The 22,979-nt window shown below is 42.5% G+C and overlaps 1 protein-coding gene across 3 annotated transcripts in view; it reads left to right on the forward strand.

Moving 5' to 3' along the window:
* The window catches only part of SGCD (sarcoglycan delta), a 423,227-nt gene that overhangs the window by 266,918 nt on the left and 133,330 nt on the right, over positions 1-22,979 (forward strand). The window lies entirely within an intron of this gene.

Below are 22,979 nucleotides of genomic sequence, written 5' to 3' on the forward strand. Positions count from 1 at the left end.
TCGTAAAGTGGCTATGAACATTAAGATTGGGAGTTAGACCAAGTCCTGAGCAATTCAGTCCATTTGTCTGTGGTTCTCTGGATGAAAGTAGGTGAGTCCCTTTACATCTTTGCTCTTCGGCTTTTTCTCCTGAAAAGCAGATGTAGAATAACGATATCCATAATTAATGAAACTGTTATTAGCTTGAAATGGTCCATTGGCTGTGAGGCACTTTCTCTAGCAAATATTATATCCCCAGTAATAATCACTGCTTATGCAATTATTTATTAGCCACTGAGTTCAGTAACAACCTCATTAATAAGAATTCATTAGAGGTGGGGGAAGAGTAGGGGAGGAGCACACAGGTATAGTCAGCTTTAATGAGGAACCATAGAGGAGAGGAAATGTGGAGAGACTTTCCATTCTGTAACAGCTGTCTGCAGACAGAGGGTGGAGTCCTTCCATTGATAAGATTTGGCTCTTCTATTAATACTCTACAGACTTTTGGGGGAGTGTTGGTATGCTTCTAATTCTGCTTTTAAAAACCCCTTCTGTTTCATTTGGTTTAATCCCCCCTGCATTCTATTTACATAACACTGTATTCTATTTACATAACCTCTGTTAACAAGCACCACCCTCCCTCCAGGGCATTGGTGGTTCAGTGGTAGAATTCTTGCCTGCTCTGCCCCCTCTCCTTGTCATACCCTGATTTTCACCAGTCACTTTTCTCTCCACCCTCTCTGCATCACATCCTGTTCCCACCCTACTGGGCTAGTATATTTATAAGGACAAGATTGTTTGTAGTTTTTAGTTTAGCTTAGCTTGGTATAGATAGTGCTGTGTCCTGCATGAATAAAGAGATACTGCGTACAACCCAGCCATGAGTCCTGGGTCATCTGTTACCCGCCCGTGAAGCCAGCCCAGCAAAAACGACAGGGGAGAATTTTTTTTTTCTCCTCCTCCAGGGTTATTGCTGGGCTCGGTGCCTGCACCATGAATCCACCGCTCCTAGAGGCCATTTTCCCCCCTTTTGTTGCCCTTGTTGTAGCTTCGTTGTGGTTATTATTATTGCCCTTGTTGACGCAATTCGTTGTTGGATAGGACAGAGAGAAATGGAGAGAGGAGGGGAAGACAGAGAAGGGGAAAGAAAGATAGACACCTGCAGACCTGCTTCACCGCCTGTGAAGTGACTAGGGGAGAATTTTTTATCAACCCTGAGACTCAGTTCTCCCTTTTATAAACTGTGAAGTCAGGGATGATGACCTTTAGGGCAGATCTTGTTTCTGGAGATTGTCTCAGGATCTTTCCAAACCACTTCTGAAGTCCTAATAGAAACAGTCTACCTTGTCTTGCTGTAAGAATGTGAGCTCAGATCTACAGGGATGTAGAGGTCACATAGGCTCCTAAACTGAATATGGGCCCCAGATTAGAACAAATCGATGGGGTTTGCAGTCAATAATATTTGTACACCTTTCCCATATTTTGGAGCTACTCTCTTCCCTGATCCAGCTTTCTAGGCCTTTTTCCAACCATGACATCATCTCCTCAGACAATAACTTGGATCCACCTGCATATCAGATTTCAGGCTCAGGGGAAAAAGAAAAAGAAAAAAAAAAAGACTAGTATAGCCACAGGACCTTTATTTCTTTGATTTTTATTTATAAAAAGGATTGACCAGTCAACGCCCATGTTCAGCGGGGAAGCAATTACAGAAGCCAGACCTTCCACCTTCTGCAACCCACAACGACCCGGGGTCCATGCTCCCAGAGGGATAGAGAATGGGAAAGCTATTGGGGAGAGGATGGATATGGAGATTGGATGTCAGGAATTATGTGGAGTTGTACCCCCCATCCTATGATTTTGTTAATGTCTCCTTTCTTTTCTTTTTTTTCTTTTTTATATAAGAAAGGATTAATTAACAAAACCATAGGGTAGGAGGGGTACAACTCCACACAATTCCCACCACCCAATCTCCATATCCCACCCCCTCCCCTGATAACTTTCCCATTCTCTATCCCTCTGGGAACATGGACTCAAGGTCATTGTGGGTTGCAGAAGGTAGGTCTGGCTTCTGTAATTGCTTCCCCACTGAACATGGGCATTGACTGGTCAGTCCATACTCCCAGTCTGCCTCTCTCTTTCCCTAGTAGGGTGGGTCTCTGGGGAAGCGGAGCTCCAGGACACATTGGTGGGGTCTTCAGTCCAGGGAAGCCTGGCCGGCATCCTGAAAAAAAGGAAACACTGGCAAAAAACATAGGATAAGAGGGGCAGAACTCCACACAATTCCCACCACCAGAACTCCATATCCTATCCCCTCCCTGATAGCTTTATTATTCTTTAACCTTCTGGGACTATGGACCCAAGGTCATTATGGGAGGCAGAAGGTGGAAGGTCTAGCTTCTGTAATTGCTTCCCTCCTGAAGATGGGCTTTGGCAGGTCCATTCATACTCCCAGTCTGTCTCTCTCTTTCCCTAGTGGGGTGGAGCTCTGGGGATATTTATATACCTTTGCCATATTTGGGAGCTACTCTCTTCCCTGATCCAGCTTTCTAGCCCTTTTTCCAACCATGACGTCATCTCCCCAGACAATAGCTTGGATCTACCTGTATATCAGATTTCAGACTCATAAAAAACAAACAAACAAACAAAAGAGTATAGCCATTGGCTCTTTAGAATATAACTAAAATAGGCCTACTAGCTATCTACAAAACAGAGACCCCCAAATCTTCATCTGCAATATTCTAGCCTTTAGGTTCATGATTATTCAACAATATACACCTTTCTTAAGGCTAAATAATAATCTGTTGTAAGTAGAGACCACTCTGTGTATCTTCTTTTGTCCCATTTTGTAAATAAAATCTTTTTTAAAAAAAGAATATTACAGGTCAAATTTTACTCAGTTTGGAGTATTGCACCAAAGTAAAAATCTCAGGGGGTGAGAATAAGGGTAGAGTTTTTAACTCCACCATAGGGGGGTGGGAGTAGGGATACAAACCTTTGGTGGTGGGAATGATGTTAACATACACTATTAACTTAGAGTCTTATAAATGACTAATCAATATAAGAGGAGGAAAATAGATTGAATGTCTCAAGCTTTTTAATGCATGGTCTTCAGTTCCAAATATATATTCCTTTAATCTAAGCACTTAAGGTTTCAAATTAGTAAACTGAATTTTGACATTGGGCTTAGTTTTTTAATGCATTTCTAATAATGTTTTTAAGTATTATATCACCTATAATCTTAGACCAAGGAGACCAGAAGCAACCAGTCTTGTCATTATATAAGGTATAGTTATTTGTAAATAGCATTAAGTCACATACATCATGATAAGGTCTTATATGGTACAGATAATCCTAACCATGGGATTTTCAAAGTAAGCCAAATTTCCAAATAACTTGGTTATAATGACAATTATCTATTGCCTTTTTAAACTCTAAGATAGCAAGGAACCTTCCTCATTCTCTATAAAAACCCTTATTTATCCCAGTCCTGGAACCTCTGGATCTTTACTCATTTTTCTTCATGCTTCTCTTGACCGAACCATTCCATTTGATACTGCATCTGCTGATCTCAATCAAATCAATGCAACCAATGCCACCTTGACATGTTTCACTTTGGACTCTGTCCAGAGATGCCAGACCTGGGGTTTCAACCCTCCAACTCTAATACTCTGCTACCAAGTTGTAGATGCTACCATGATGCCAACCTGATTTTCCTGGACAGAGGAAAGTCTCTGTTCCCCAAAAAGATATTTGTTCCCCATAAAGATCTTTGTTCCATACTTCTAGAGGGGAAAAAATAGGGGTGGTCCGGAGGTGGCACAGTGATAAAGCTTTGGACTCTCAGCATGAAGTCCTGAGTTCAATCCCCGGCAGCACATGTGCCAGAGTGATGTCTGGCTCTTTCTCTCTCCTCCTTTCTCATTAATAAATAAATAAAATCTTTTTAAAAAATAGGGGAATTTCCAGTAGAGGGAAGGGAATATGGAACTCTGATGGTGGGAATTGTATGGAATTGCACCCTTCTTATCCAACAATCTTGTCAATAATTATTAAATCACTAATAAAAAACAAACAAACAAAAAAGAATATTACAGGTCGGGGGCCAGGTAGTGATGCACCTGGTCTGGCATACATGTTACAGTGTTTAAGGACCTGGGTTGAAGCCCCCAGTTCCCACCTGTAGGGGGAAAAATTTATGAATGGTGAGGTAATGTTGCAGGCCTGTCTCTCTCTCTCTCTCTCTCCCCTCCCCTCTTGATTTCTGGCTGTCTCTATCAAATAAATAAATAAAGATTTTTTAAAATTTTAAAAAGAAAATTACAGGGAATTGAATCAACTCTGTGAACCTTGGAAATTGCATCATCAAGAGGCCATGCAGTAGTACACTTAATTAAGTGCCCACATTACAGTGTGCAAGCATCTGGGTTTAAGCCCCTGGACCCCATCTGCAGGGAGAAAGTTTCATGAGTGGTGAAGCAGAGATGTAGGTGTCTCTCTGTCTCTTCCCCTCTCACAATTTCCCCACCCCTCTCAATTTCTCTCTGTCTCTATCTAATACATATAGTGCATAATTGAATAATCAAGTAAAGACTCAAAGCAGTATGTCTCTCCCATGTTTCAGACCATAGATCTAGGAGAGATGAAGGCTCAGAGCCTCAGCACCAGACCCGCATAAACAGAGAATTCTGTTCTCACCCCTATTTTTTCTCCCACAGATTATAAACATGGAGCTTATCCCATTATGAATTTTTAACGCATTTCTTCTGTTTCATTTGTCCTTAATTAAGCTAATCGTGTTATTTGCACCACAATTTGCTTTTTCAGTTGTATCTAGCTTTTGTGAAATTTTTACTTTCTGCAGTAAGTAATAGATTTGTTCAAATATTAACCTTGGGGAAACAGAATCTGACAGTTCTTCAAAGAATGTAGGAAACTAATTATGAGTGAAAGTCATTTCAATTTCAATAATTAAAGAAGAAAAAAAAAAACCTTGCCAGCCCTAGCATATTCCCTTTCAACTCCTATCTTAGACCTGTCCATCACAACTGCCCCACACATGCCTGCTGGCCAAATTAAGAGACTCTGAGAGCAAAAACCTAACTTTGCAAACAATTTCTTTAGACTTTATCTTAAAATGTGCTACATTCAGTCCTAAGACAACCTCCACAACAATGTTTCCTGGAATCCCACCTCTCCTCCAGTACTTACTTTGAGCATACAGTCTGTTACTTCGCTATTTTTGCTGACTGTCTTCTTGAGATTCTCTTAAGAAAAAAAAAAAAGTGGTTGGTTGTGTGCATATGTGAGTAGATGTATGAGTGGGAAGATGGATAGGTGAACAGATATACAGGCAGATTGATAAGAGAATTTTTGGGACATTAGTTTAGGATATTATAGAGTCTGGGAATCCAAGAAACACAGAATGAACTAACAGGCTTGAGGTCCATGGAAAAGAAAATGTACCTGTCAACTCCAAAGGCCATCTGCCATAGAACTCCCTTGGGCTTTGGAGAGGGCCGCGTTCTGTTCTATTCAGACCCTCAACTGACTGGACAAGGCCCACCCATGTTAACCCTGACAATATGCTTTATTAATAGCTTGCCAATTTACATGAAAAACTCACCCAAAAGTCCCTCCTCAGTGGACACACAAATCTAATCATCACCCTCCTGCTGGTAAGCATCATGTCTTCAGTCTCATGATTAATAATATAAGCTTGGGGTAAATAAGTAACTTGTCCAAAGAGTGATACACAGCTCATTCGATCATATAGACCCCTATACATGACAAATTGAATGTTATCCTAAAACTTTGAATTGAGCATCTCAAAGATACTGGTCTTCAGTGCTAGCGCTGGTTTCTGATAATGATGGAGGGTTAAGGACAATGTGTCAATAGACATTTTTTTACAGCTTTTCAGCTCACTGATCCAATGCATCACTAATGAACGCATCACATAATGTCACTGAGTACATCATGTGCTACACATAATAACACAGATCCATGTGCAAATATATTCATGGAAGCCATTGACTTTATGACCTTCCCATATCTACTTTCTTGGTTGCTCTATTTTTCTCTTTAAACTATAGTGGCTAACCAAGCATGAACTTCCAGATGTGTCCTGATTACAAATTAAAGCAGGCCATCTTTCTGACTTGTGAACTGCTGTAGTCTGGAAGTATATAAACCTTTATGGCATCTGGAACTCAATGGCCTTGTGCTGAGTGTGAAGTTCATTCATTGAATAGTCATTTTTATAGCTCCCTCATAGGAATCACTGCTTAGCACTAGGGGCACATTAGTGAACAAGACAAACTCCCTGGAGTGTTCTATGTGCATGTTACTTCTTATTGTAGTGTAGTGGGGGAGACTTGTAAAGAAGCCATACTCCAGTAGACACCAAATAGATTCTAGATCACCCTTGATGCAGGGGACAAATGAAAAATAAAGGGACTGTTGTGCTGGTGGGTATCTAAGGGGAAGAACTCCCAAGCACAAGGAAGGGTTTTGTACCTGCCTCTGGTAAAAGGCCCTGGATTGCTGGAGGAACAGAGCTGCAAAATGTCCCTGGAATGAAAATAATAGTGGGAGTGGAGGGTAGACAGTAGCAGGCCAGCCTCATAGCATTTTGGAGTAAAGAGTTTGGATTTGAGCCTAGATATGTCAGAAAGCTATTGGAGAAAATCTCCCTACAGGAGTGACATAATCTATGTTGAATTTGAGAAGGATCACCCTGGCTGCTATAGGCATAACACACCTTTAAAGGACAGAAATAGAGTCAGAGAAATCAATAGGGACTACAACAGCAGTCTTCACATGGTCAATATGGGTTGGTTCTTAATTATCAGTTTTCCGTGACATGAAATGTAATTGATCTGTGGTTAGAAAATGTGTTTACTTGTGATGCTGGGTGTCTGAAATTCCTTTGTGAACCAGCACAACTGTTGTAACTGCTCTGATGTATCTGACAGTAATGTAGAACCTCAATTTGTGGGGCACAGAATTGTGTCTATTAATTCAAACTAGCTAAGTATTGCTACTCAGATCACTCACAGCCTTGCCATTATTTGGTCATCAGAGTATATCATTTTCTAATAGATTCTTGTTAAAAAATCTCACATCAGTTTTCACCAAAATTGCCTTAATCTCTGACAACTTTTAATTAATGTCTTTGAGCTACATGAATAGTTACATGTTAATTTGTGGTTTGATTCTTTAACTTCATTAGAGTGTCTCATTATACACAGATTCTAACTTATACATTCTTGATTTTTGCCTTAAGTACTAGTTTATTGGTGATTTAACACTGGTACTCCAGATTCTATGCAGGAAGTATTTATCTATGATATCTTTTTGGCTTGTCTTTATTTTCAACTTTTCCATATGATTTTGCCTTAAACTGTAATTTAAAAAATATTAAAGGTATTATGTACTTCTACTATTTTCATTTGTGTTCCCTCTCTCAAATTCCCTTCTTTTTTCTTTATAGTAAAAACCTTTTTTATCTTTTCTTCTGGCGCATTAACTTTTTATGTCCCTTCTCTTTCTACTCTATAGGTTCCAGGGTGCAAATTGCATGCCAATTAGTTTTAATGATCCCTTAATTTTAACATGTGTAGTTAGTTATTAAGTAATTATAACTTCATTCTTGGAGATTATGCAGCCATCACTTTCACTGTCCACTAGCCATCATACCATGTCTCTTCCCTCTCCACTTACACACACACACATACACACACACACACACACACACACACACACACACACACCTGAGATAGATCTAGAAGAGCAGCTTTGTCTAAGCTGAGCAGTCACCATTGCTAGCTCTAGACCTCTGTGCTGGCTGCCAATGACTATAGCCTACACTCTTTGCACTGTTTCTGATCTATCGAGATGATTCCCCCGAACTTGTTGGCTAATAGTCAATGTGGGAATATAAGAATGTACCATTAAAATCAAGTTAAGGTATAGGGATAGGGTACAGTGGCACTAAATATGCTGTCAGACTAGAGCATGCCTGAGTCATCCAACCTCACAACTTTGTTCTTCATCTTGAATAGACACCCTCTGCCCTCCAGTGGCTAATCTCCTCTCCCTATCCTCCCAGCCTCTGGCAACCAAGAGTCTGCTTTTGGTCTTCATGGATTTACCTGGGATCAAATTGGGATTGTGTGTGTGTGTGTGTGTGTGTGTGTGTGTGTGTGTGTGTGTGTGTTCATTTAGCACAATGTTTTAGAGCCTCTTTCCTTATGCCTTTTTATGGCTAAACAATGGTTTATTGTGTGACTCTGCCACATTGTGTTTATCCAGCCACAAGCTGAGGGCATTTATGTGGACTTCCCCCCTTTTTAAAATCCCGAATAGTGCTGCAATGAATTACCCACAGCTCTTGGTTTGAACACCTGCTCTTTGCAGGGAGCCTGTACCTAGGAGCAGAATTGTTGGGCAATTACCAGAGGACATGATGAACTGTTTCCACCTGTGTGATTGTTTTACAGTCCTACCAGCCATATTTGATGAGTCTACTCTCTACCTTCTTGCTAACACTTATTCCTGATGCTGATAACCACCAGTCATTCATTCAATCTTTGGTTCATTGCATGTTATCAGATATTTTGTCTTCTTGGTTCTATTTGCTCTTCTGCCATAGTTGTTTATTACACCAACATTGGTGTAGACTTGATATATGCCCCCGAGTATGATCTAATCTCTCATTTATGTTGGGTTCTCACATCAACTCTGGTCATAATATATATATATATATATATATATATATATATATATATATGAAATATTAACAAGAATACCATAGAGTAGTACAGTACCACACAATTCCTACTACCAGGACTTTGTATCCCATCCACTCCCTTGAAGATTTTCCTATTCTTTATCCCTCTGGGAGTATGGATACAGCATCATTATGGAGTGCAGAAAGTGGAAGGTCTAGCTTCTGTAATTGCTTCCCTGCTGAACATGGGTATTGACAGGTAGATCCATACTCACAGCCTGTCTCTCTCTCTCTCCCTAGTGGGGCAGGGCTCTGGGGAGGCAGGGCTCCAGGATACATTAGTGAGGTCCTCTTCCCAGGGAAGTCAGGCTGGCATCATGGTAGCATCTGGAACCTGGTAGCCACCAGGTTAAGATATACAGCAGAACAAATTTTTGACTAATGATGAACTTAAAGGCAAGAATATTACAAATGAAAATTTGGGGGGTCTCCATTTTGGAAAAAGCTAGTATATCTATTTTAGGTATATTCCAATGTCTGGCCATAGTTTTTTTTTTATTATTCTTTTTTAAATTTTTATTTATAAAATGGAAATACTGACAAAACCACAGGATAAGAGGGGTACAGTTCCCACCACCAGAACTCCAATCCCATCCCCTCCTCTGATAGCTTTCTTATTCTTTAACCTTGTGGGACTATAGACCCAGGGTCATTATGGGGTGCATAAGGTAGAAGATCTGGTTTCTGAAATTGCTTTCTTGCTGAACGTGGGTGTTGGCAGGTTAATCCATAACCCCAGCCTGCCTCTCTCTTCCACTAGTGGGGCAGGGCTCTGGGGAAGTGGAGCTCCAGGACACATTGGTACGGTCCTCTGCCCAGGGAAGTCCAGTTGGCATCATGATAGCATCCAGAACCTAGTGGCTGAAAAATGAGTTGACATATAAAGCCATACAAATTGTAGACTAATCATGAACCTAAAGGCTGGAATATTGAAGATGAAGATTTGGGGACTCCATTTTGGAAATAGCTAATAGGTCTATTTTAGGTATATTCCAAAGGGCCCATAACTTTACTAGTTTTTGCCTGAGCCTGCCATCTGATATGCAGGTGGACCCAGGTTATTATTTGGGTAGATGATGTCATGGCTGGAAAGAGGGCTAGAAAGCAGGATCAGGGAACAGAGTAGCTCCCAAAATATGGGAAGAGTGTATAAATATTGTTGACTGTAAACCTCATTGATTTGATCTGGGGCCCATATTCAGTATATAACCTCTGTATCCCTGTAGGTCTGAATTTGCATTCTGTGGTCATGTATAGGTACATTCCAGGTTGAACCTATTTCAGGACCCAGCTTCCTAACGTGGTAGATAGAGTATGTTATCCATCCCCCCTTCGGAGGATAGAACATTCTTTACTGTTGTTGATCCACATTGAGGACAAAGTCCAATGGGGGCCCCCAAATGAGTCCTTTATGTTGTTCCTGATGGAGATGACCAGTGACAATAGAGAGAGGGATCTATTCGAGGTCTAGGCTTATTGTGTCTGTGTGGGAATCCCAGGACTTTGCAACTAGGGTCCCAGTTGATGGGGTGCTGGCTATAATTTTTAAGTAAACAGTTGAGTTAAGCACTCACAAGCCAAAGCACTCGCACTCAGTAACATTATATATTTCTCCTGGTTGAAGGAGATACTTTTGCAGATATATATATATATATATATATATATATATATATATATATATCTCAAATAAATCAAATATTCATCTGATATCTCCCTTTTCATTCAAGCTAAGATGACTTGTGTATTTCTTAGGTAAGGTGGAGAAAGGAACTTGAGAGCATATGTTCTTTCCCTACTAAGATTAAATTGTGGTCTTTTTACCCCAAAGAATTAGTGACAACTACAAATGTGTTTCTCTTGTCTTCTTAACTCCTAAGAAATTAGAGAGTCTGGCCTGTCATAAATTTCCAACACAAAAAGTAATTTAAAAATATACATAATACTTGTATTCTGTTGTGCTTTCTTATTTAATGGTATGTCATGTTCTTTCATGAATATAGTTTTATATTTTCTATTCATGAACATATTGTATATTCATGATTTTATGGCAGGGAATGTAATAATGCATGCTCATTTCATTTTTTATTTTTAAGTAAATTACAAGCACCTATCAGCTGTCACTTTTTACAGAAGGGTTGTGGCATGAAATTGCCAGAACTGCATTTGGATTCTGAATCCAGGTTCTAGGTCAGGGTCTGGTGATCATGGCATTATTACTACCTAGCCCCTCTGTAAATCTGATAATTATATGGATTCCAAGTTCTATCACTCTGCCTCAACTATAAAATAATATTGTCTGAATACCTTCCCCCTTTCCACCTGTCTGACCCTCCATGAATCCCCTGTTCAGTTGAATGAACTTGACCCTGAACTCTGTTGGGAATTAGTTTCATGCCCTGACTTTGAATCAGAGGGTAACAGCTACATCTGCTACTTGCAAACTTGCTTCTCCAGGCAGCTGGTTAGGTGCACCCTTGGCCATGAAGCATCACACCCCTTTGCACCTTTCCACGCTGCCTGGCTGCCTGATCACATCTCTGTCCTCCTGACATTGCTAGACATGAATGCTATGCAGGACACTCTTCTTGTCCTTCCTCACCAATTACTCTTGGCATAAGTTGAATTATTTTGCACCACTGTTTTGTACCATTTGTCTTGCATACCTTATCTCCTCTCTCAGAATAGTCTATGAAGATGGTGCTCCCCACCCCACACACACTCCAGCAAGGGGTCTGGCACTGAGAGAGGCTTCCATTCCCATTGCCTTCACACAGCCAGTTAGCACATGAAAGAGCCAGGCACCCCCACCCAGCTCACCAGCATGAATCTAGGCTCCTCACCACCATACATAGATAGCAGTCCCCACCCTACTGACAGTTTAATTTATGTCTACTTGTGGTTCACCTTGATGATGGTAGATGGGTGGTACCTATTCAAGTGGAACCTCATGCTTCAGATTTTCACTTTCTGCATTGTGTTCAATAAATTTCAAAAAGCAATCAAAACTTTCTCATAAAATAGGATTTGTGTTAAATGTTTTTGCCCAGTTTCAAACAGAACCAAGTTTTCTGAGCAGGTTTAAGGTGAGTTGAACTGATTAAGGATGTTGGGTAGGTCATGTATAATGAATTTTCCACTTGAGGTGCTTTCCACATGAAAATATTTAGCTGTGAATTTATCAGAACTTGGGTATATGAAGACATCATCAGTTGAAGATATATCTGTATGTGTTAGAATATACAAATGTATTGTTAAATGACCTTTATATACATGCTATTTTGATTAATTATCTCTATGAGAGAAGTCCTGGTATTGTCCCCATTTGACACAATATTGGCCCCAGTTTGTAGAAGAGGAGGTTGAGGTCATGTGGTCCAAGGACGCTAGCTCTGCAATGGCAAAGCTAGGGCCACAAGTGAAGATTACATATCTCCAAAGCTGCATTACAAGGCATTCAAGACTTGCTTGTGTTTTCTGTTGTTACTCAGATTCATGGTTCAGTCTCAAAAAAAAAAAAAAAAGGCATATCCCTCTTTCAAAGACAGAACCCAGCCCCATGAGACAGACTTTGTCTCCCCATGAGTCAGACCAGACTCTGCCCACACTCATTCTCTCTAAAAGGCTCTGCCATTTTAGTCCAGGCCAGTCCTTAAAGATGCTTCTGGACTCCTTGGAATGACACTACCATTTTGTTAAAGGCCAGGCTCTGAAGCAAAAGGCCTTCCCTGAGAGATAAAAATAAGTGTGTGCAGACAGCTGAGAAATGTGTGTGTGTGTGTGTGTGTGTGTGTGTGTGTGTGTGTGTGTGTGTGTGTGTGTGTGTGTGTGTGCTGGGGTTGGGGGAGCCAGAGAGCTTGGACTTGTGCTCTGAGTCTGGGGATGCACTTGAACCATTGCAAAGATTCCTTATAGGAAAGAGCATAGGAAAGAGTCCTGTTTGTAAATGTGTCTCTAAACTGGGTGAGTTTGGCCTTGACATTTAGGTAGCAAAAAGTAAGCATAGAACAGTTTGGGTATGTATATGTATTTATTAGATTAAAAATTCCACTCCATGTGAAAAGTACATCCTAGTCTTGTCTGAATTGTAATGTTATTTTGCTGTGATGTAAGTTCATCCTCACAGGGACAGACTGCCACCTTTTTGTACCTTTGTTACCAGTTGCCCCTAATCCCCTGATGATGTCTCTCTCTCTCTGGGAAAAGTTTCCTGACCAGACCAGCTAGTCAGTCATAAAGCTGCTCCTTCCTAGCTTAGGCTACAGAATAACAGTACAACATAATAGTACAACAGAATAGCAGTACAACAGGCAGTAGTGGGACATTGTCCAGTCTAGAACCTTGAGTAATCTCCCTGTCTCTCTCTCCAGCTGGGCATGTGAGGCTGTTAAGATGGGCTCACACCTAGCCCTCACTTCCCATCTGTAGAGGTGATAGTAACACCTCTGGGTGTAGACTCCAGGTAATGCAGCAGGGATTGCTGAGAGTCCTTCCAGTGTCAGCCTCTACTGAACTCTTTCAAGGTTTTAGGAAAGTAATTCAGAGACTTCCCTTAGTCACTCCAAATATACCCATATCAAAGTAAGGACTAGAAAAGCTGAATAAGGGCAAGAGACTGGCATACTTGAATGATGACTTTTTAGTCACTATCAGGGCACCCCATCAGTTGGGGCTAAGCTTAGTAGGGGAGTCCTGAGATTCCCAAATAGACATTATGGGCCTAGACCTCAAATAAATCCCTCTCTCCATTGTTACTGGTCATATCTATGAGGAACAACACAATAGACCTCTTGCGGGCCTGTATAGGTCCTTGCCTTCAACATGGATCAACAACGGTAGAGAATGTTTCATCCTCCAAAGGAAGGCTGGACAACATACTCTATCTTCCACCTGAGGAAGATGGGTCCTGATATTGGGGCAGCTTGGAGTGTTCCTACTCATGACCACAGAATGTGAGCTCAAATCTACAGGGATGCAGAGATCACATAGGCTCCTAAGCTGAATGTAGGCCCCAGATCAGATCAATAATACAGTCAATAATATTTATACACCTTTCCCACATTTGGAAGCTACTCTCTTCTCTGATCCAGCTTTCTGCCAGCCATGACATCATCTCCCCAGACAATAACTTGGAACCACCTGTATATCATATTTCAGGCTCAGGCAAAGAAAAAAACAGATATCAGGCTCAGAAAAAAAAAAAACAGTATAGTTATGGGCCCTTTGGAATATAATTAAAATAAGCATACTAACTATCTACAAAACAGAGAACCCCAAATCTTCATCTGTAATATTCCAGCCTTTAGGCTTATAATTAATCAACAATTTGTATAGCATTATATGTTAACTCTTTTTTCAGCCACCAGGTTCCAGATGCTACCATGATGCCAACTGGACTTCCCTGGGCAGATGACCCCACCAATGTGACCTGGAGCCCCACTTCCCCAAAACCCCACCTCACTAGGGAAAGAGAAAGGCAGGCTGGGTGTATGGATCAACCTGTCAACACCCATGTTCAGAGAGGAAGCAATTATATAAGCGAGACCTTCCACTTTCTACACCCCATAATGATCCTGGGTCCATACTCCCAGAGGGATAAAGAAAGACACCGTGTCAAGCTATTTGAAAGCCATGCTGACTCTGCACCCCAATCATCTACTACTGCTAGGCAGTTTCCCAAGGTGAATACTAGGCCCCAGATCACCACCTTCCCTCACCCAACATACTCTCTCACCTACTGTTTGTTCTGTATCTCAGCTAGGTCCTGTAACCTATCTACACACCAAGAAACCTACAAGTCACCCTGGACTCAGCCCCATTCATTCCTTAAGCCTGACATTTATTTTATTTTTTTTTAACCTGAGCTCTGTTCAGCTCTGGCTTATGTTGGTGTGGCGGGGGTGAACCTGGGACTCTGGAGCCTCAGGCATGAGAGTCTGTTTGCATAACCATTATGCTATCTCTTATACCCTCCACCTAAGACTGCCATTTCTAAAGGCATATGCACAGACACTTTCCACTTGTCCCATCCCATTCAGGGACCATCATTTGACTTCTCACATCCAGCATCACTGCTTCTTGTCACTTCTCATACACTTGCCAGAGTAATCCTGTAAAAACAGAAGTCAGCTCAGATCACTCTCTCACCTAGAACCCTTCAGGACTTCTTTGGTTTTGGAGAATGGTGTTGTTAAATTGGTCTGCATACAAGATGAATGGAAGTGGAGATGGTTATACTTAGTGAGATAAGAGATGAAAGACCGCTACCAGCTAGTTTTATTTGTATGTGGAATCTAAAGAACTAATACACATGAACTTGTGGGGGGTGGGCAAAAATAAAAACTACTTCTAAGACTTTATGAAAATGATGGGCATTATCTTTGGGAGGTGGGAGGCTGGGGACACAAGACTTTAATGGTGGCTACAGTGTGGAACCAGTAATCTTACAGTATTATAATCCACTATTAACCATGTAATAAAATGGTCTGCACAATGCTCAGATCTCCCCCAATATTTAAAGATCACAGAAAAAACACAGGGCAGTACTGCTATATGAACAGATAGACAGTAGAAAAGAACCAGAAGGTGCTAAGACAGACTGAGGTACATTTTTAGAGTTGAGAGATAATAGAGGCAGCATCACTTATCAGCAGGAAAAATAACAGCCCTTCAGTAGAGAGTGTTGAAGATGTTGGCTTCCACTTGCCACCCACCCACCCACCTAAGCTATATGCAAAAGTACATCCCCAAAACAGTAAAGATGACAGGACAATTAAGACCAAATATTAACAGAAGAGAATTTTAAAAATGAACCAGGCCTGGAAAGGATTTCTTCATGAAACTCTGGAAACCATCTGGTGGGGGCATGTTTTAGGAAGATGGAAATAATTATGAAAATTATGTTTTAAAGGACCAGATGAGAGTGCATCTGATAGAACACATATGTTATATGCACAAGCATCCAGGCTTAAGCCCCCAGTCCTTACCTGTGGGGAGGGGACTTCACAAACAGTAGAGCAGTGCTACAGGTATCTCCTATCAGGTAAATAAAAGAAAATTCTGTTGTGGGTGGGAGAGGTAGTATAATGATAACCCAAAAAGACTCTCATGCCTGAGGCTCTGAGGTCCCAGGTTCAGTCCATTGAACTACCATATACCAGAGCTGAGCAGTGCTTTGATAACAAAAAAAAAAAAACAAGCAAACAAACAAAATGTGTTGTGTTCACTATCTGAAATTGTCCTCTATGTTGTTGCGGTGGTCTGGTGTCAGGCTGCACCGCGGAGAAGAGAGCGGACGTCCAGAGCAAAGGGGTACACAAATCTTTATTATAGGATGGGGGGGAGGTTTGGTTCAGACCACGTGGAGCCAGCCAGCAATGGCCGACCACGGGGGGGAGAGCAGGGAACGAGACCTCAGAGAGGGAGAGCCGAGAGCCCAGAGAGAGAGAGAGGGGAGGGGTGAGGGGGCTTTTTATTGGGCGACAACCAGGGGTGACGTGTAGGGCCAGGATTGGTTGAAAGGGGGCACTCTAGGATTTAGCGGGGCATAGAAAAACCTGGGGGCAGAGACTGCATCAGAATAAGTCCTCAGCAACATCTCCTCCTATCCCTTTATATCTAAATGGACACAGTAAAGAAAAATGGAGCAGGCTTAAATGTTTTAGAGGAATGCCATGCTCAGGTGGGAAGATGTAGGACTTTCTGTGGAGGAGGGAAGGCTTAAATGGCTGCCAACCTTGTGAGATTTATGCGTCCTCCTGTGCTCAACCCCTCTTTAGAGAGAGAGACTTACCTGGAGAGACTCATCTCATAGGTTTAAGCGCAGCCTGCTCAACCATCTCCTCACAGTATCTCTACATCTTTTCTATCTTTCTATCTAGTAATTGCATAAGATGTACAAAGTCTATAAAAGACTATCATGGGGCAGAAACCTTTTGGGCATAAGCCTAAATGACATAACAAAATAGGAAGGGACAAGTAGGGGAGAAGTAAAAGCCAGTGTGGTGTGAAGGGAAGGATTGGTGTGTAAAGGAACATTCCCTGCTTGCGGTGGGGAAAGGGGAAAGGGTACATAATGAGGGGGAGGCGGGAGGCATGACCCACCAAAAAGAGGGGCTATTTGGCATTGTATAGTCCTCAAGGCAACAGTCTGTAAAGTCTATGAATTACTCAGGATCAGTCTATGAAAAACCAGCAGCGTGAAGGGAAATAAGCTGCTTCAAAATTGTGTAAAATGTATATAGGGTATGTCAGAAAGTCCGATACAAGTCTCAGTCCGAAGGTGGACCTGACCTGCGCATCTCTCAGATAAGTAAAGACAATTTGGCTACCTATGCACTATGGCCTTCTCTTCTGCTTGTGAAGAGATCTCCAAAGGCCTCTGCTCTTTCTTCACGAGACTGTTTTGCTGTTTCTGGAACATTTATCTCTGGACCACTCTGTGGTTTCCACTCGCTCGGGCGAACTCAGAACAGCCAGCAGGAAGAGCCAGTGGGAGGGAGGCAAGGCGCGGAGCTGCCGTTTCCACCTGGTTAAACAGCCAGCCAGCCGGCTGCGCCCAGACAACCCCACGCACCATGCCCGCAGCCCCGCAGCCCGCAGGAGGCCTATGCCAGCATGCAGGAGCCCGATGCCACCACAAAGGAGCCCAATGCCACCACACAGGAGCCCGACGCCACCACGCAGGAGCCCGATGCCAACACACAGGAGCCCAATGCCACCACGCAGGAGCCCGATGCCAGCACGCAGGCCAGCCCACAGGAGCCGGCTCTCCACCGCGTGGCGCAGGGCACTGGACGCGTGATCCCTCCACGCTGCTGGGCCACTGCGAGCAGGGCAGCAGACATGGCAGGGCCATGGGGCAGGGCCGCGGTGGCCTATCATGGCTGCCACCCCTGGGCACCTAGGCCCACGCCTTCTACAAAGATGGCCTGCCTTCCCTCTTTCTATGAATTCTGGAACCATCCCGGGTCTCCCGGACCCCCAGGCTCCCTACCAAAACTGGGCACACGAGATCTCCAGCCGCCGGTCTGGTCTGAAGGCAGACAAGCTGGAGTACACAGAGATTTGTGCAGAGATCGCAACCTGCAATTCCTAGAAGTGGAGCTGCGTGGGAAGCCACCTCCGGATGGTGAACCCCCCCCCCCCAACAACTAAGACAGTACAGACTTAAATTCGTGTTTAAAATGACATGTCTTCGTAACAAAGGTTTCTCTCCTTGTGTATTAATGACCATGTTTATGTGTATGTTTAAAGTTTGATAAACAGTAGCTTTAAGGCTAAATTCTTACTAGTCAAAGTTAAATGAAAAAGGTTTTCAATGTAATTCTCATAAAGATAAAATTAACTTACATTTAAAGTCTAAGGTAAAAATTAGTTAACAATCAATATATTTTAACTAAGTTAGTCTAAACAAAAGGTTAAATAGACTTGTTGATATGTAAAACACTACCTTCTCTATTAGAAATGGTAGATCGCACAATGGCTATGCTAATTATTCTCATGCCTGAGGTTTCCTCTCGGGCCCACACCTAGGTTGTGTCTCCATCTTGAATGGGTGTAACAAAAGGTTAAAAGACGTTGTTGATATGTAAAAGTCTCAAATTCCTTCTCTATTAGAAACATTGGATCGTGCAGTAGATATGCTAATAACAAGTTTTGTTTCATAGTAAGTAAGTTGCAGCTAGCTGCCTGTGGGACTCTAGGCTGTTCCCCGCCCCCATGCAATTGCCCTTCGAGGCAAGTAGCCCCCCAAAGGCAAGAAATGTTTTTTTTTTTCAGATATGGCCCCCTCAGGCCTTCCTTTGGCAACATGCTGGTTTTTGTTATATATGTTTCTGTTCACCCCACACCCTTGATACTATAGTCATTTAGTTAAAAAAAAAAGGGGGAATTGTCATATGCTTTACATTGGTTTGTTCTATCCCTCCCCCGCCAAGAGAATTGGATGAGTCCTGTTAATTTCGCGGTCCTGCTTGGCCCCGCCCCAAGGAACCCCGAGAGAGGGTTCCTGAGTCAGAGGGTTCCTGAGTTCGAGAGTGACAGAGTTCCTGAGTTCCTGAGTTCGAGAGTTTCAGAGTTACAGAGTAAGAGAGAGTTCCACAGTGGAAGAGTTTCAGAGGGTTCCCCAGTACGAGAGTTCCAGAGTTCCAGAGTTGGAAAGTTCCTGAGTTCCGGAGTAAGAGAGAGTGCTTGCGCCGCCGCAAAGAGACAGCAGAGTTCTGTTTGGTGATTAGTTTGTCTTAGTTTGTGAATCGTTGTTCCTGAATAAAGAAATACAGCTTCCCTGCCCAGCCGTATGTCTCTGGTCGTCTCTGTTAACCGCCCGTGAAGCAAGCCAGCCCGGCAAGAGCCTTCCGAAAATTTTAACAACACCTCTATAATAAATGTGTAGGTCTTGACTCTTCAGATTAATCAGGGAAAATTTGGGCACTGCCTTTATTTTTAAAAAATTACAGACTTTATTGATAAATAAATAATTAAATGAAAAGGGGATAGGTATAGTCTGATGAAGCACAGTAGAGATTTATAAAAGGCTAAACACTATAGTCATACATTTCTGAGGCAAATATTCTGAAACATTAGTTGTTTTGAGTGGGGCATTAGCTCAACTGGTAGTGGGTTTTGTTTGTTTGCTTTTTTTTTTGCCCCTGGGGTTATTGTTGGGTACCAGTATAACACTTAATAATTCCCAGTAGCCCCCTCCCCTCTTTCTCTCTCCTCTATTTCTTTATAAGGAGAAATAAATGCACTTTCTTACAGGGAAATCAAACACTCCCACTCAGTGGAAGAGGGTGCGTGGGCTGTGCTCACACTGACAGGACTGGTCAACATGGTGTTATTGTCAGTGGTATCTTTCTCTTCTGATCAAACTCCAACCAAGCTGGCTTGCTCTCTGTTCTGTAAATAGACTGAGCTCCTTGGCTAGCACACATGCCTGCCTCTCATCTCAAAAGCTCTGCTTCTCAGGTTCAGCTAACTGGTTTCTGCTTACTCCTGTGACCACAGCCCAGATTCCTCTTGCTCAGAAAGGCCCCTCTGACTGAAGACATGCTCATGGAACTTCTCTGTGTCTAGCACACTCATAGCAATTGTAACTGTGGATTCTTAGTGCAGTGACCATCTCCCATACCCAGCTGTAACTGCAGGAAAGCAGTCACTGAGCATGGTGCTCCAGATATAATTCAACCTTTATGTCAGCCAGAATCAGGAGTAACAGTCTATGTCCTGCTTCTCCTTGTCACCCAGAGACTCAGCATCTCAACTCTCATTCGTGTCACCTGCTGTCCCCTGCACTGTTTTCAGGTGGTGAACAAGTATTTGTGAATCACAAGTCCATAAGGCCTCCTCCCACTACATGGGGCTGTCGGTACTTACTCCAGCACATCAGCCATGCCCAATGGCTTGCCTTCTGAGAACCCTCTTTAACCATGGACATCAGCCTTCACTTAATTACTTTTTATTGGCAACTCCCACTCTCTCAACTCTTAATTGGATCTGAGCCTTCAGTTGCTCAACAAATATTTGTTGAAAGCCTAGCAGGCATCAGGAATCTGCTAGAAAAGGTGGCATCCCCCTTCCAGGGCTGGCATGACACCTCAAAAATCATTGAACAAGGGAGTCGGTCGGTAGAGCAGTGGATTAAGCACATGTGGTGCAAAGCTCATGGACCGGCATAAGGATCCCAGTTCGAGCCCCCGGCTCCCCACCTGCAGTGGGGGTTGCTTCCCAAGTGGTTAAGCAGATCTTCAGGTGTCTATCTTTCTCTCCTAGTCTCTGTCTCCCCTTCTCTCCATTTCTCTCTGTCCTATCCAACAAGGATGACAACAATAACAACTACAACAATAAAACAAGGCAACAAAAGGGAATAAATAAATAAATATTTTTTAAAAAATCATTGAGCAGAACAGTGCAACTTGGTTAAATGTTCAGAAAAGCCTAAGTGTGTACAGATTTGGGCACAATGTAGAGAATAACTGAACAGGGTGCCCTGGTAGAAACCCAGTGTAGTTTCCCAGCTACTTTTGAGAAAGTGTTTCACAAGGGCCAGGTGGTGGTGCACCTGGTTGAGCACATGTGTTACAATGTGCAAGGACTGAGGTTCAACCCTCCCGGTTCAAAATTACAACAGGTCTATTTTGGTGGCATTAATTATTAGGATCTGTACCATTCTGCAAATAAAGAAGCAGAGGTTTGCAGTGATTCAGTGTCCTGCCCAAAGTCACCCAACTAGCAGCTGATAGAGTGAGGACTGGAATGTATGTTGGCTGTGTCCATAGCCCCATGAGACCCCAGAGATGTCTCTGTTGATGATGGGGGGTGAAAAGAATGGCTCACAGAACAGGTGAGAGGTCTGTTCAAGGTCACATACTGGCCACAGTGGCTGTAGCATTTATCCAGTTCTTGTCACTGGAGGGATCCTACATGGCTCGCTGTACCCTACACACAGTTGAAATCAAGCATTGTATCCCTGGTGCTTGGAGGAGGGGACAAAATTTAGAATGGGCCATGGTGAAAGAGTGAGAGTAGTCTGAAATCTGTCCCACTTGGGAGAAGGAAGGTAAGGGGAGTTATAGGGCCAGGAAGTAGGGAGAATCTATGGGGAAAAGCTTTGTGCTACATGATCATATACCTGGATGTCTGTTTCTGCCGTACTAGGTTGTAAGCAGTGAGTAAGAGCTTTAACCAACAAGGGCCTCATGATCTAGCCACTAAAAAGGAAGTGATTAACAGTTGGGTAAGGAAGTTATGGGATATATGTTCAATGAAATACTACTCTGCAATTTTAAAAGATGATATTGTATGATGATAGCATGTCCTTTGGGGTTAAAGTGAACGGAATTATAGGTGAATATGCTTAGTGAAATAAGGGCCAAAATAAGTAAAGATAGGCTCATTTATGTGTGCAAATTACTAAACCCCACAAATGTATAGGAAAAAAAAAGTAACCAAGCTTTTTCTAAGACTTTTTGAGAAACATGGTTGTTATCAGATGGTGTGTATGTGGTAGGGGTGGTGGTGGTGGTGTGTGCAGCATGGAACTATACCCTTATAATCTTATATTTCATGAGCCATTATTAGATCACCAGTAAGATAGTGTTAAAAAATTATGGCAATAGTAGTTTCAATGCATTTCTTCTTCCCTTTTACAGTGAAGTGAACACACACACACACATACACACACACACACACACACACACACACACACACACACACACACACACACACACACACACACTACACTCCTTTCTACACCAGGCAGCATGCTCACTGTGGGGTTAACAGTGGTCAGACATCAGCAGCTACAATGCTGTGACTGCCATCATTGTCCTTCTTCCTGACTGTGGGACCTCACCCCCCCCCCATCCAGGGTTACTTCTAATTCAAGGCCTGAGAGATCATGGTTACTGGATGTCCACTTTAGCCTTCACTGTGGGTAATAGAAATTGAGACTCCAGCTGCCATCACTCTATGGCAAATACCTTTACAGGGCCACTCCAGCCCCTCTTCTTTCCTACCACCTCAAGCCTCACTTGAGGTGCTGCTAAGTGGTCTCATGTTCAGTCCTCTGCATCGCCCAGTGCCAGAGTGACTGATGTTCTTGTCTTCTTTTTCTCCTCTGTCTCCTAAATAAATAAGTAAATCTTTTTACAAATATATGATAAGAAACTGAGGAAGAGAATAAAAGGAAGACTCTTTCATGGAAGAGTTAGACAATGAATTTTAAATTTTTTATGTCTTCTAAAGTAAAGTAAAGCTGTGTCTTATAAAGTAATGCCACTGGTTGCTTCTGCTCTCCCTGGTCTAAGCTTTTAGGAGAGTCAGTATTTTACAACCAACTATCAGAGTCCTTAACCTAGAGACCATATATCCCACAAAGCCTAAATCAGTCTCTTTCTATAAAAAAATGTAACAACCCCTATTTGAATCACTCTCAGACATGCCTGCCACAGTGTGGAAAAGCAGCGTGCCTTTTATGACAAAGGCAGGTGTGTGAAGGGGGTATCTGGATGAAAAGAAATCTAAAACCCAGATCAGAAAAAATGGGAAGGCAGTGGCCAACATGGAGATGCCCACTCACCTGGGATTTGCATACACATATCACAGACACCTCTGCAAAGAGAAGCTTCCAGTCCCCCTGGGGAGAACATGGATTATCCCATTCAGCAAGCAGAGGAAATAGACCTTGGGCATGGTACACAGCTCCCTG

The sequence above is a fragment of the Erinaceus europaeus genome, chromosome 9 (assembly GCF_950295315.1).
Source record: "Erinaceus europaeus chromosome 9, mEriEur2.1, whole genome shotgun sequence".
NCBI lineage: Eukaryota > Metazoa > Chordata > Mammalia > Eulipotyphla > Erinaceidae > Erinaceus > Erinaceus europaeus.